The sequence below is a fragment of the Phalangium opilio genome, unplaced genomic scaffold (assembly GCF_054372755.1).
Source record: "Phalangium opilio isolate 3A_F unplaced genomic scaffold, DU_Popi_V2 ptg000487l_1, whole genome shotgun sequence".
NCBI lineage: Eukaryota > Metazoa > Arthropoda > Arachnida > Opiliones > Phalangiidae > Phalangium > Phalangium opilio.
In genome coordinates, this window is record NW_028324237.1 from 1370918 (window position 1) to 1384326 (window position 13409).

At 44.0% G+C, this 13409-nt stretch overlaps 1 non-coding gene across 1 annotated transcript; it reads right to left on the reverse strand.

The window, feature by feature from the left end:
• Nucleotides 1-6166: 6166 nt before the first annotated feature.
• TRNAR-GCG (transfer RNA arginine (anticodon GCG)) lies at nt 6167-6238 on the reverse strand. Its single transcript has one exon. It is a non-coding gene; the product is annotated as a tRNA-Arg (tRNA).
• Nucleotides 6239-13409: the final 7171 nt, after the last annotated feature.

The window sequence follows — 13409 nt, forward strand, 5'->3', positions numbered from 1 at the left end:
TTGTTCAAGGCCGTAATGTCGATTTAACTAAAATAAACGAAACGATCCGTGCTGTTACAGGGAGAACTGGGGTTTGAACCATGGACCTCTCGATCTGCAGTCGAACGCTCTACCACTGAGCTATTCCCCCTTGTTAATAGCCGTATTGTCGATTTAACTAAAATAAACGCAATGATCCGTGCTATTACAGGGAAAACTCGGGTTTGAACCATGGACCTCTCGATCTGCAGTCGAACGCTCTACCACTGAGCTATTCCCCCTTGTTTATAGCTGTAATGTCGATTTAACTAAAATAAACGGAATGATCCGTGCTGTTACAGGGGGAAATCAGGTTTGAACCAAGGACCTCTCGATCTGCAATCGAATGCTCTACCACTGAGCTATTCCCCCTTGTTCAAGGCCGTAATGTCGATTCAACTAAAATAAACGGAATGATCTGTGCTGTTACAGGGAGAACTCGGGTTTGAACCAAGCACCTCTCGATCTGCCGTCGAATTCTCTACCACTGAGCTATTCCTACTTGTTCATAATCGTAATGTCGATTTAACTAAAATATACGGAATGAATCGTACTACTACAGGGTGAACTCAGGTTTGAACCAAGGACTTCTTAATCTGCAGTCGAATGCTACACCACTGAGCTATTCCCCCTTGTTCTAGACCGTAATGTCGTTTTAACTAAAATAAACGCAATGATCCGTGCTGTTACAGGGAAAACTCGGGTTTGAACCATGGACCTCTCGATCTGCAGTCGAACGCTCTACCACTGAGCTATTCCCCCTTGTTTATAGCTGTAATGTCGATTTAACTAAAATAAACGAAATGATCCGTGCTGTTACAGGGAGAACTCGGGTTTAAACCAAGGACCTCTCGATCTGCAGTCGCATGCTCTACCACTGAGCTATCCCCCTTGCTCAAGACCGTAATGTCGTTTTAAGTAAAATAAACGGAATGATCCGTGCTGTTACAGGGGGAAATCAGGTTTGAACCAAGGACCTCTCGATCTGCCGTCGAATGCTCTACCACTGAGCTATTCCCACTTGTTCATAATCGTAATATCGATTTAACTAAAATAAACGGAATGATTCGTGTTACTACAGGGGGAACTCGGGTTTGAACCAAGGACTTCTCAATCTGCAGTCGAATGCTCTACAACTGAGCTATTCCCCCTTGTTCAAGGCCGTAATGTCGATTCAACTAAAATAAACGGAATGATCTGTGCTGTTACAGGGAGAACTCGGGTTTGAACCAAGCACCTCTCGATCTGCCGTCGAATTCTCTACAACTGAGCTATTCCTACTTGTTCATAATCGTAATGTCGATTTAACTAAAATATACGGAATGAATCGTACTACTACAGGGTGAACTCAGGTTTGAACCAAGGACTTCTTAATCTGCAGTCGAATGCTACACCACTGAGCTATTCCCCCTTGTTCAAGACCGTAATGTCGTTTTAACTAAAATAAACGCAATGATCCGTGCTGTTACAGGGAAAACTCCGGTTTGAACCATGGACCTCTCGGTCTGCAGTCGAACGCTCTACCACTGAGCTATTCCCCCTTGTTTATAGCTGTAATGTCGATTTAACTAAAATAAACGAAATGATCCGTGCTGTTACAGGGAGAACTCGGGTTTAAACCAAGGACCTCTCGATCTGCAGTCGCATGCTCTACCACTGAGCTATTCCCCCTTGTTCAAGACCGTAATGTCGTTTTAAGTAAAATAAACGGAATGATCCGTGCTGTTACAGGGGGAAATCAGGTTTGAACCAAGGACCTCTCGATCTGCCGTCGAATGCTCTACCAATGAGCTATTCCCACTTGTTCATAATCGTAATGTCGATTTAACTAAAATAAACGGAATGATTCGTGTTACTACAGGGGGAACTCGGGTTTGAACCAAGGACTTCTCAATCTGCAGTCGAATGCTCTACAACTGAGCTATTCCGCCTTGTTCAAGGCCGTAATGTCGATTTAACTAAAATAAACGCAATGATCCGTGCTGTTACAGTAAGAACTCGGGTTTGAACCAAGGACCTCTCAATCTGCAATCGAATGCTCTACCACTGAGCTATTCCCCCTTCTTCAAGGGCGTAATGTCGATTCAACTAAAATAAACGGAATGATCTGTGCTGTTACAGGGAGAACTCGGGTTTGAACCAAGCACCTCTCGATCTGCCGTCGAATTCTCTACCACTGAGCTATTCCTACTTGTTCATAATCGTAATGTCGATTTAACTAAAATATACGGAATGAATCGTACTACTACAGGGTGAACTCAGGTTTGAACCAAGGACTTCTTAATCTGCAGTCGAATGCTACACCACTGAGCTATTCCCCCTTGTTCAAGACCGTAATGTCGTTTTAACTAAAATAAACGCAATGATCCGTGCTGTTACAGGGAAAACTCGGGTTTGAACCATGGACCTCTCGATCTGCAGTCGAACGCTCTACCACTGAGCTATTCCCCCTTGTTTATAGCTGTAATGTCGATTTAACTAAAATAAACGAAATGATCCGTGCTGTTACAGGGAGAACTCGGGTTTAAACCAAGGACCTCTCGATCTGCAGTCGCATGCTCTACCACTGAGCTATTCCCCCTTGTTCAAGACCGTAATGTCGTTTTAAGTAAAATAAACGGAATGATCCGTGCTGTTACAGGGGGAAATCAGGTTTGAACCAAGGACCTCTCGATCTGCCGTCGAATGCTCTACCACTGAGCTATTCCCACTTGTTCATAATCGTAATGTCGATTTAACTAAAATAAACGGAATGATTCGTGTTACTACAGGGGGAACTCGGGTTTGAACCAAGGACTTCTCAATCTGCAGTCGAATGCTCTACAACTGAGCTATTCCCCCTTGTTCAAGGCCGTAATGTCGATTTAACTAAAATAAACGCAATGATCCGTGCTGTTACAGTAAGAACTCGGGTTTGAACCAAGGACCTCTCGATCTGCAATCGAATGCTCTACCACTGAGCTATTCCCCCTTGTTCGAGGCCGTAATGTCGATTCAACTAAAATAAACGGAATGATCTGTGCTGTTACAGGGAGAACTCGGGTTTGAACGAAGCACCTCTCGATCTGCCGTCGAATTCTCTACCACTGAGCTATTCCTACTTGTTCATAATCGTAATGTCGATTTAACTAAAATATACGGAATGAATCGTACTACTACAGGGTGAACTCAGGTTTGAACCAAGGACTTCTTAATCTGCAGTCGAATGCTACACCACTGAGCTATTCCCCCTTGTTCAAGACCGTAATGTCGTTTTAACTAAAATAAACGCAATGATCCGTGCTGTTACAGGGAAAACTCGGGTTTGAACCATGGACCTCTCGATCTGCAGTCGAACGCTCTACCACTGAGCTATTCCCCCTTGTTTATAGCTGTAATGTCGATTTAACTAAAATAAACGAAATGATCCGTGCTGTTACAGGGAGAACTCGGGTTTAAACCAAGGACCTCTCGATCTGCAGTCGCATGCTCTACCACTGAGCTATTCCCCCTTGTTCAAGACCGTAATGTCGTTTTAAGTAAAATAAACGGAATGATCCGTGCTGTTACAGGGGGAAATCAGGTTTGAACCAAGGACCTCTCGATCTGCCGTCGAATGCTCTACCACTGAGCTATTCCCACTTGTTCATAATCGTAATGTCGATTTAACTAAAATAAACGGAATGATTCGTGTTACTACAGGGGGAACTCGGGTTTGAACCAAGGACTTCTCAATCTGCAGTCGAATGCTCTACAACTGAGCTATTCCCCCTTGTTCAAGGCCGTAATGTCGATTTAACTAAAATAAACGCAATGATCCGTGCTGTTACAGTAAGAACTCGGGTTTGAACCAAGGACCTCTCGATCTGCAATCGAATGCTCTACCACTGAGCTATTCCCCCTTGTTCGAGGCCGTAATGTCGATTCAACTAAAATAAACGGAATGATCTGTGCTGTTACAGGGAGAACTCGGGTTTGAACGAAGCACCTCTCGATCTGCCGTCGAATTCTCTACCACTGAGCTATTCCTACTTGTTCATAATCGTAATGTCGATTTAACTAAAATATACGGAATGAATCGTACTACTACAGGGTGAACTCAGGTTTGAACCAAGGACTTCTTAATCTGCAGTCGAATGCTACACCACTGAGCTATTCCCCCTTGTTCAAGACCGTAATGTCGTTTTAACTAAAATAAACGCAATGATCCGTGCTGGTACAGGGAAAACTCCGGTTTGAACCATGGACCTCTCGATCTGCAGTCGAACGCTCTACCACTGAGCTATTCCCCCTTGTTTATAGCTGTAATGTCGATTTAACTAAAATAAACGAAATGATCCGTGCTGTTACAGGGAGAACTCGGGTTTAAACCAAGGACCTCTCGATCTGCAGTCGCATGCTCTACCACTGAGCTATTCCCCCTTGTTCAAGACCGTAATGTCGTTTTAAGTAAAATAAACGGAATGATCCGTGCTGTTACAGGGGGAAATCATGTTTGAACCAAGGACCTCTCGATCTGCCGTCGAATGCTCTACCACTGAGCTATTCCCACTTGTTCATAATCGTAATGTCGATTTAACTAAAATAAACGAAATGATTCGTGCTGTTACAGTGAGAACTCGGGTTTGAACCAAGGACCTCTCGATCTGCAATCGAATGCTCTACCACTGAGCTATTCCCTCTCGTTCAAGGCCGTAATGTCGATTTAACTAAAATAAACCAAATGATCCGTGCTGTTACACGGAGAACTGGGGTTTGAACCAAGGACCTCTCGATCTGCAGTCGCATACTCTACCACTGAGCTATTCCTACTTGTTCATAATCGTAATGTCGATTTAACTAAATAAACCGAATGAATCGAACTACTACAGGGGGAACTCAGGTTTGAACCAAGGACTTCTTAATCTGCAGTCGAATGCTACACCACTGAGCTATTCCCCTTTGTTCATAGCCGTAATGTCGATTTAACTAAAATAAACGAAATGATCCGTGCTGTTACAGGGAGAACTGGGGTTTGAACCAAGGACCTCTCGATCTGCAGTCGCATACTCTACCACTGAGCTATTCCCCCTTGTTCATAGCCGTAATGTCGATTTAACTAAAATAAACGCTATGATCCGTGCTGTTACAGTGAGAACTCGGGTTTAAACCAAGGACCTCTCGATCTGCAATCGAATGCTCTACCACTGACCTATTCCCCCTTGTTCATAGCCGTAATGTCGATTTAACTAAAATAAACGCTATGATCCGTGCTGTTACAGTGAGAACTCGGGTTTGAACCAAGGACCTCTCGATCTGCAATCGAATGCTCTACCATTGAGCTATTCCACTTTGTTCATAACCGTTATGTCGATTTAACTAAAATAAACGGATTGATCCGTGCTGTTACAGGGAGAACTCGGGTTTGAACCAAGCACCTCTCGATCTGCAGTCGAATGCTCTACCACTGAGCTACTCCCCCTTGTTCATAGCCGTAATGTCGATTTAACTAAAATAAACGCAATGATCCGTGCTATTACAGGGAAAACTCGGGTTTGAACCATGGACCTTTCGATCTGCAGTCGAATGCTCTACCACTGAGCTACTCCCCCTTGTTCATAGCCGTAATGTCGATTTAACTAAAATAAACGGAATGATCCGTGCTGTTACAGGGAGAACTCGGGTTTGAACCAAGGACTTCTCAATCTGCAGTCGAATGCTCTACAACTGAGCTATTCCCCCTTGTTCAAGGCCGTAATGTCGATTTAACTAAAATAAACGCAATGATCCGTGCTGTTACAGTAAGAACTCGGGTTTGAACCAAGGACCTCTCGATCTGCAATTGAATGCTCTACCACTGAGCTATTCCCCCTTGTTCAAGGCCGTAATGTCGATTCAACTAAAATAAACGGAATGATCTGTGCTGTTACAGGGAGAACTCGGGTTTGAACCAAGCACCTCTCGATCTGCCGTCGAATTCTCTACCACTGAGCTATTCCTACTTGTTCATAATCGTAATGTCGATTTAACTAAAATATACGGAATGAATCGTACTACTACAGGGTGAACTCAGGTTTGAACCAAGGACTTCTTAATCTGCAGTCGAATGCTACACCACTGAGCTATTCCCCCTTGTTCAAGACCGTAATGTCGTTTTAACTAAAATAAACGAAATGATCCGTGCTGTTACAGGGAGAACTCGGGTTTAAACCAAGGACCTCTCGATCCGCAGTCGCATGCTCTACCACTGAGCTATTCCCCCTTGTTCAAGACCGTAATGTCGTTTTAAGTAAAATAAACGGAATGATCCGTGCTGTTACAGGGGGAAATCAGGTTTGAACCAAGGACCTCTCGATCTGCCGTCGAATGCTCTACCACTGAGCTATTCCCACTTGTTCATAATCGTAATGTCGATTAAACTAAAATAAACGCAATGATCCGTGCTATTACAGGGAAAACTCGGGTTTGAACCATGGACCTTTCGATCTGCAGTCGAATGCTCTACCACTCAGCTACTCCCCTTACTTCAAGGCCGTAATGTCGATTTAACTAAAATAAACGGAATGATCTGTGCTGTTACAGGGAAACCTCGGGTTTGAACCAAGCACCTCTCGATCTGCCGTCGAATTCTCTACCACTGAGCTATTCCTACTTGGTCATAATCGTAATGTCGATTTAACTAAAATAAACGGAATGATCCGTGCTGTTACAGGGAGAACTGGGGTTTGAACCAAGGACCTCTCGATCTGCAGTCGCATACTCTACCTCCGAGCTATTCCCCCTTGTTCATAGCCGTAATGTCGATTTAACTAAAAAAACGCAATGATCCGTGCTGTTACACGGAGACCTCGGGTTTGAACCAAGGACCTCTCGATCTGCAGTCGAATGCTCTACCACTGAGCTATTCCCCCTTGTTCAAGGCGGAATGTCGATTTAACTAAAATAAACGAAATGATCCGTGCTGTTACAGGGAGAACTCGGGTTTGAACCAAGTACCTCTCGATCTGCAGTCGAATGCTCTACCCCTGAGCTATTCCCCTTTGTTCATATCCGTAATGTCGATTTAACTAAAGTAAACGCAATGATCTGTGCTGTTACAGTGAGAACTCGGGTTTGAACCAAGGACCTCTCGATCTGCAATCGAATGCTCTACCACTGAGCTATTCCCCCTTGTTCAAGGGCGTAATGTCGATTTAGCTAAAATAAACGAAATGATTCGTGCTGTTACAGTGAGAACTCGGGTTTGAACCAAGGACCTCTCGATCTGCAATCGAATGCTCTACCACTGAGCTATTCCCTCTCGTTCAAGGCCGTAATGTCGATTTAACTAAAATAAACGAAATGATCCGTGCTGTTACAGGGAGAACTGGGGTTTGAACCAAGGACCTCTCGATCTGCAGTCGCATACTCTACCACTGAGCTATTCCCCCTTGTTCATAGCCGTAATGTCGATTTAACTAAAATAAACGCTATGATCCGTGCTGTTAGAGTGAGAACTCGGGTTTAAACCAAGGACCTCTCGATCTGCAATCGAATGCTCTACCACTGACCTATTCCCCCTTGTTCAAGGCCGTAATGTCGATTTAACTAAAATAAACCAAATGATCCGTGCTGTTACAGGGAGAACTGGGGTTTGAACCAAAGACCTCTCGATCTGCGGTCGCATACTCTACCACTTAGCTATTCCCCCTTGTTCAGGACCGTATTGTCGATTTAACTAAAATAAACGGATTGATCCGTGCTGTTACAGGGAGAACTCGGGTTTGAACCAAGCACCTCTCGATCTGCAGTCGAATGCTCTACCACTGAGCTACTCCCCCTTGTTCATAGCCGTAATGTCGATTTAACTAAAATAAACGCAATGATCCGTGCTATTACAGGGAAAACTCGGGTTTGAACCATGGACCTTTCGATCTGCAGTCGAATGCTCTACCACTGAGCTACTCCCCCTTGTTCATAGCCGTAATGTCGATTTAACTAAAATAAACGCAATGATCCGTGCTATTACAGGGAAAACTCGGGTTTGAACCATGGACCTTTCGATCTGCAGTCGAATGCTCTACCACTCAGCTACTCCCCTTACTTCAAGGCCGTAATGTCGATTTAACTAAAATAAACGCAATGATCCGTGCTATTACAGGGAAAACTCGGGTTTGAACCATGGACCTCTCGATCTGCAGTCGAATGCGAGCTTTCCCTCCTTGTTCCTAGCCGTAATGTCGATTTAACTAAAATAATTGGAATGATCCGTGCTGTTACAGGGAGAACTCGGGTTTAAACCAAGGACCTCTCGATCTTCAGTCGCATGCTCTACCACTGAGCTATTCCCCCTTGTTCAAGACCGTAATGTCGTTTTAAGTAAAATAAACGGAATGATCCGTGCTGTTACAGGGGGAAATCAGGTTTGAACCAAGGACCTCTCGATCTGCCGTCGAATGCTCTACCACTGAGCTATTCCCACTTGTTCATAATCGTAATGTCGATTTAACTAAAATAAACGGAATGATTCGTGTTACTACAGGGGGAACTCGCGTTTGAACCAAGGACTTCTCAATCTGCAGTCGAATGCTCTACAACTGAGCTATTCCCCCTTGTTCAAGGCCGTAATGTCGATTTAACTAAAATAAACGCAATGATCCGTGCTGTTACAGTAAAAACTCGGGTTTGAACCAAGGACCTCTCGATCTGCAATCGAATGCTCTACCACTGAACTATTCCCCCTTGTTCAAGGCCGTAATGTCGATTCAACTAAAATAAACGGAATGATCTGTGCTGTTACAGGGAGAACTCGGGTTTGAACCAAGCACCTCTCGATCTGCCGTCGAATTCTCTACCACTGAGCTATTCCTACTTGTTCATAATCGTAATGTCGATTTAACTAAAATATACGGAATGAATCGTACTACTACAGGGTGAACTCAGGTTTGAACCAAGGACTTCTTAATCTGCAGTCGAATGCTACACCACTGAGCTATTCCCCCTTGTTCAAGACCGTAATGTCGTTTTAACTAAAATAAACGCAATGATCCGTGCTGTTACAGGGAAAACTCGGGTTTGAACCATAGACCTCTCGATCTGCAGTCGAACGCTCTACCACTGAGCTATTCCCCCTTGTTTATAGCTGTAATGTTTATTTAACTAAAATAAACGAAATGATCCGTGCTGTTACAGTGAGAACTCGGGTTTGAACCAAGGACCTCTCGATCTGCAATCGAATGCTCTACCACTGAGCTATTCCCTCTCGTTCAAGGCCGTAATGTCGATTTAACTAAAATAAACGAAATGATCCGTGCTGTTACAGGGAGAACTGGGGTTTGAACCAAGGACCTCTCGATCTGCAGTCGCATACTCTACCACTGAGCTATTCCCCCTTGTTCATAGCCGTAATGTCGATTTAACTAAAATAAACGCTATGATCCGTGCTGTTAGAGTGAGAACTCGGGTTTAAACCAAGGACCTCTCGATCTGCAATCGAATGCTCTACCACTGACCTATTCCCCCTTGTTCAAGGCCGTAATGTCGATTTAACTAAAATAAACCAAATGATCCGTGCTGTTACAGGGAGAACTGGGGTTTGAACCAAAGACCTCTCGATCTGCGGTCGCATACTCTACCACTTAGCTATTCCCCCTTGTTCAGGACCGTATTGTCGATTTAACTAAAATAAACGGATTGATCCGTGCTGTTACAGGGAGAACTCGGGTTTGAACCAAGCACCTCTCTATCTGCAGTCGAATGCTCTACCACTGAGCTACTCCCCCTTGTTCATAGCCGTAATGTCGATTTAACTAAAATAAACGCAATGATCCGTGCTATTACAGGGAAAACTCGGGTTTGAACCATGGACCTTTCGATCTGCAGTCGAATGCTCTACCACTGAGCTACTCCCCCTTGTTCATAGCCGTAATGTCGATTTAACTAAAATAAACGCAATGATCCGTGCTATTACAGGGAAAACTCGGGTTTGAACCATGGACCTTTCGATCTGCAGTCGAATGCTCTACCACTCAGCTACTCCCCTTACTTCAAGGCCGTAATGTCGATTTAACTAAAATAAACGCAATGATCCGTGCTATTACAGGGAAAACTCGGGTTTGAACCATGGACCTCTCGATCTGCAGTCGAATGCGAGCTTTCCCTCCTTGTTCCTAGCCGTAATGTCGATTTAACTAAAATAATTGGAATGATCCGTGCTGTTACAGGGAGAACTCGGGTTTAAACCAAGGACCTCTCGATCTTCAGTCGCATGCTCTACCACTGAGCTATTCCCCCTTGTTCAAGACCGTAATGTCGTTTTAAGTAAAATAAACGGAATGATCCGTGCTGTTACAGGGGGAAATCAGGTTTGAACCAAGGACCTCTCGATCTGCCGTCGAATGCTCTACCACTGAGCTATTCCCACTTGTTCATAATCGTAATGTCGATGTAACTAAAATAAACGGAATGATTCGTGTTACTACAGGGGGAACTCGCGTTTGAACCAAGGACTTCTCAATCTGCAGTCGAATGCTCTACAACTGAGCTATTCCCCCTTGTTCAAGGCCGTAATGTCGATTTAACTAAAATAAACGCAATGATCCGTGCTGTTACAGTAAAAACTCGGGTTTGAACCAAGGACCTCTCGATCTGCAATCGAATGCTCTACCACTGAACTATTCCCCCTTGTTCAAGGCCGTAATGTCGATTCAACTAAAATAAACGGAATGATCTGTGCTGTTACAGGGAGAACTCGGGTTTGAACCAAGCACCTCTCGATCTGCCGTCGAATTCTCTACCACTGAGCTATTCCTACTTGTTCATAATCGTAATGTCGATTTAACTAAAATATACGGAATGAATCGTACTACTACAGGGTGAACTCAGGTTTGAACCAAGGACTTCTTAATCTGCAGTCGAATGCTACACCACTGAGCTATTCCCCCTTGTTCAAGACCGTAATGTCGTTTTAACTAAAATAAACGCAATGATCCGTGCTGTTACAGGGAGAACTGGGGTTTGAACCAAAGACCTCTCGATCTGCGGTCGCATACTCTACCACTTAGCTATTCCCCCTTGTTCAGGACCGTATTGTCGATTTAACTAAAATAAACGGATTGATCCGTGCTGTTACAGGGAGAACTCGGGTTTGAACCAAGCACCTCTCGATCTGCAGTCGAATGCTCTACCACTGAGCTACTCCCCCTTGTTCATAGCCGTAATGTCGATTTAACTAAAATAAACGCAATGATCCGTGCTATTAAAGGGAAAACTCGGGTTTGAACCATGGACCTTTCGATCTGCAGTCGAATGCTCTACCACTGAGCTACTCCCCCTTGTTCATAGCCGTAATGTCGATTTAACTAAAATAAACGCAATGATCCGTGCTATTACAGGGAAAACTCGGGTTTGAACCATGGACCTTTCGATCTGCAGTCGAATGCTCTACCACTCAGCTACTCCCCTTACTTCAAGGCCGTAATGTCGATTTAACTAAAATAAACGCAATGATCCGTGCTATTACAGGGAAAACTCGGGTTTGAACCATGGACCTCTCGATCTGCAGTCGAATGCGAGCTTTCCCTCCTTGTTCCTAGCCGTAATGTCGATTTAACTAAAATAATTGGAATGATCCGTGCTGTTACAGGGAGAACTCGGGTTTAAACCAAGGACCTCTCGATCTTCAGTCGCATGCTCTACCACTGAGCTATTCCCCCTTGTTCAAGACCGTAATGTCGTTTTAAGTAAAATAAACGGAATGATCCGTGCTGTTACAGGGGGAAATCAGGTTTGAACCAAGGACCTCTCGATCTGCCGTCGAATGCTCTACCACTGAGCTATTCCCACTTGTTCATAATCGTAATGTCGATTTAACTAAAATAAACGGAATGATTCGTGTTACTACAGGGGGAACTCGCGTTTGAACCAAGGACTTCTCAATCTGCAGTCGAATGCTCTACAACTGAGCTATTCCCCCTTGTTCAAGGCCGTAATGTCGATTTAACTAAAATAAACGCAATGATCCGTGCTGTTACAGTAAAAACTCGGGTTTGAACCAAGGACCTCTCGATCTGCAATCGAATGCTCTACCACTGAACTATTCCCCCTTGTTCAAGGCCGTAATGTCGATTCAACTAAAATAAACGGAATGATCTGTGCTGTTACAGGGAGAACTCGGGTTTGAACCAAGCACCTCTCGATCTGCCGTCGAATTCTCTACCACTGAGCTATTCCTACTTGTTCATAATCGTAATGTCGATTTAACTAAAATATACGGAATGAATCGTACTACTACAGGGTGAACTCAGGTTTGAACCAAGGACTTCTTAATCTGCAGTCGAATGCTACACCACTGAGCTATTCCCCCTTGTTCAAGACCGTAATGTCGTTTTAACTAAAATAAACGCAATGATCCGTGCTGTTACAGGGAAAACTCGGGTTTGAACCATGGACCTCTCGATCTGCAGTCGAACGCTCTACCACTGAGCTATTCCCCCTTGTTTATAGCTGTAATGTCGATTTAACTAAAATAAACGAAATGATCCGTGCTGTTACAGGGAGAACTCGGGTTTAAACCAAGGACCTCTCGATCTGCAGTCGCATGCTCTACCACTGAGCTATTCCCCTTGTTCAAGACCGTAATGTCGTTTTAAGTAAAATAAACGGAATGATCCGTGCTGTTACAGGGGGAAATCAGGTTTGAACCAAGGACCTCTCGATCTGCCGTCGAATGCTCTACCACTGAGCTATTCCCACTTGTTCATAATCGTAATGTCGATTTAACTAAAATAAACGGAATGATTCGTGTTACTACAGGGGGAACTCGGGTTTGAAACAAGGACTTCTCGATCTGCAGTCGCATACTCTACCACTGAGCTATTCCTACTTGTTCATAATCGTAATGTCGATTTAACTAAAATAAACCGAATGAATCGTACTACTACAGGGGGAACTCAGGTTTGAACCAAGGACTTCTTAATCTGCAGTCGAATGCTACACCACTGAGCTATTCCCCTTTGTTCATAGCCGTAATGTCGATTTAAATAAAATAAACGAAATGATCCGTGCTGTTACAGGGAGAACTGGGGTTTGAACCAAGGACCTCTCGATCTGCAGTCGCATACTCTACCACTGAGCTATTCCCACTTGTTCATAATCGTAATGTCGATTTAACTAAAATAAACGGAATGAATCGTACTACTACAGGGTGAACTCAGGTATGAAACCAAGGACCTCTCGATCTGCCGTCGAATGCTCTACCACTGAGCTATTCCCACTTGTTCATAATCGTAATGTCGATTTAACTAAAATAAACGGAATGAATCGTACTACTACAGGGTGAACTCAGGTATGAAACCAAGGACCTCTCGATCTGCCGTCGAATGCTCTACCACTGAGCTATTCCCACTTGTTCATAATCGTAATGTCGATTTAACTAAAATAAACGGAATGAATCG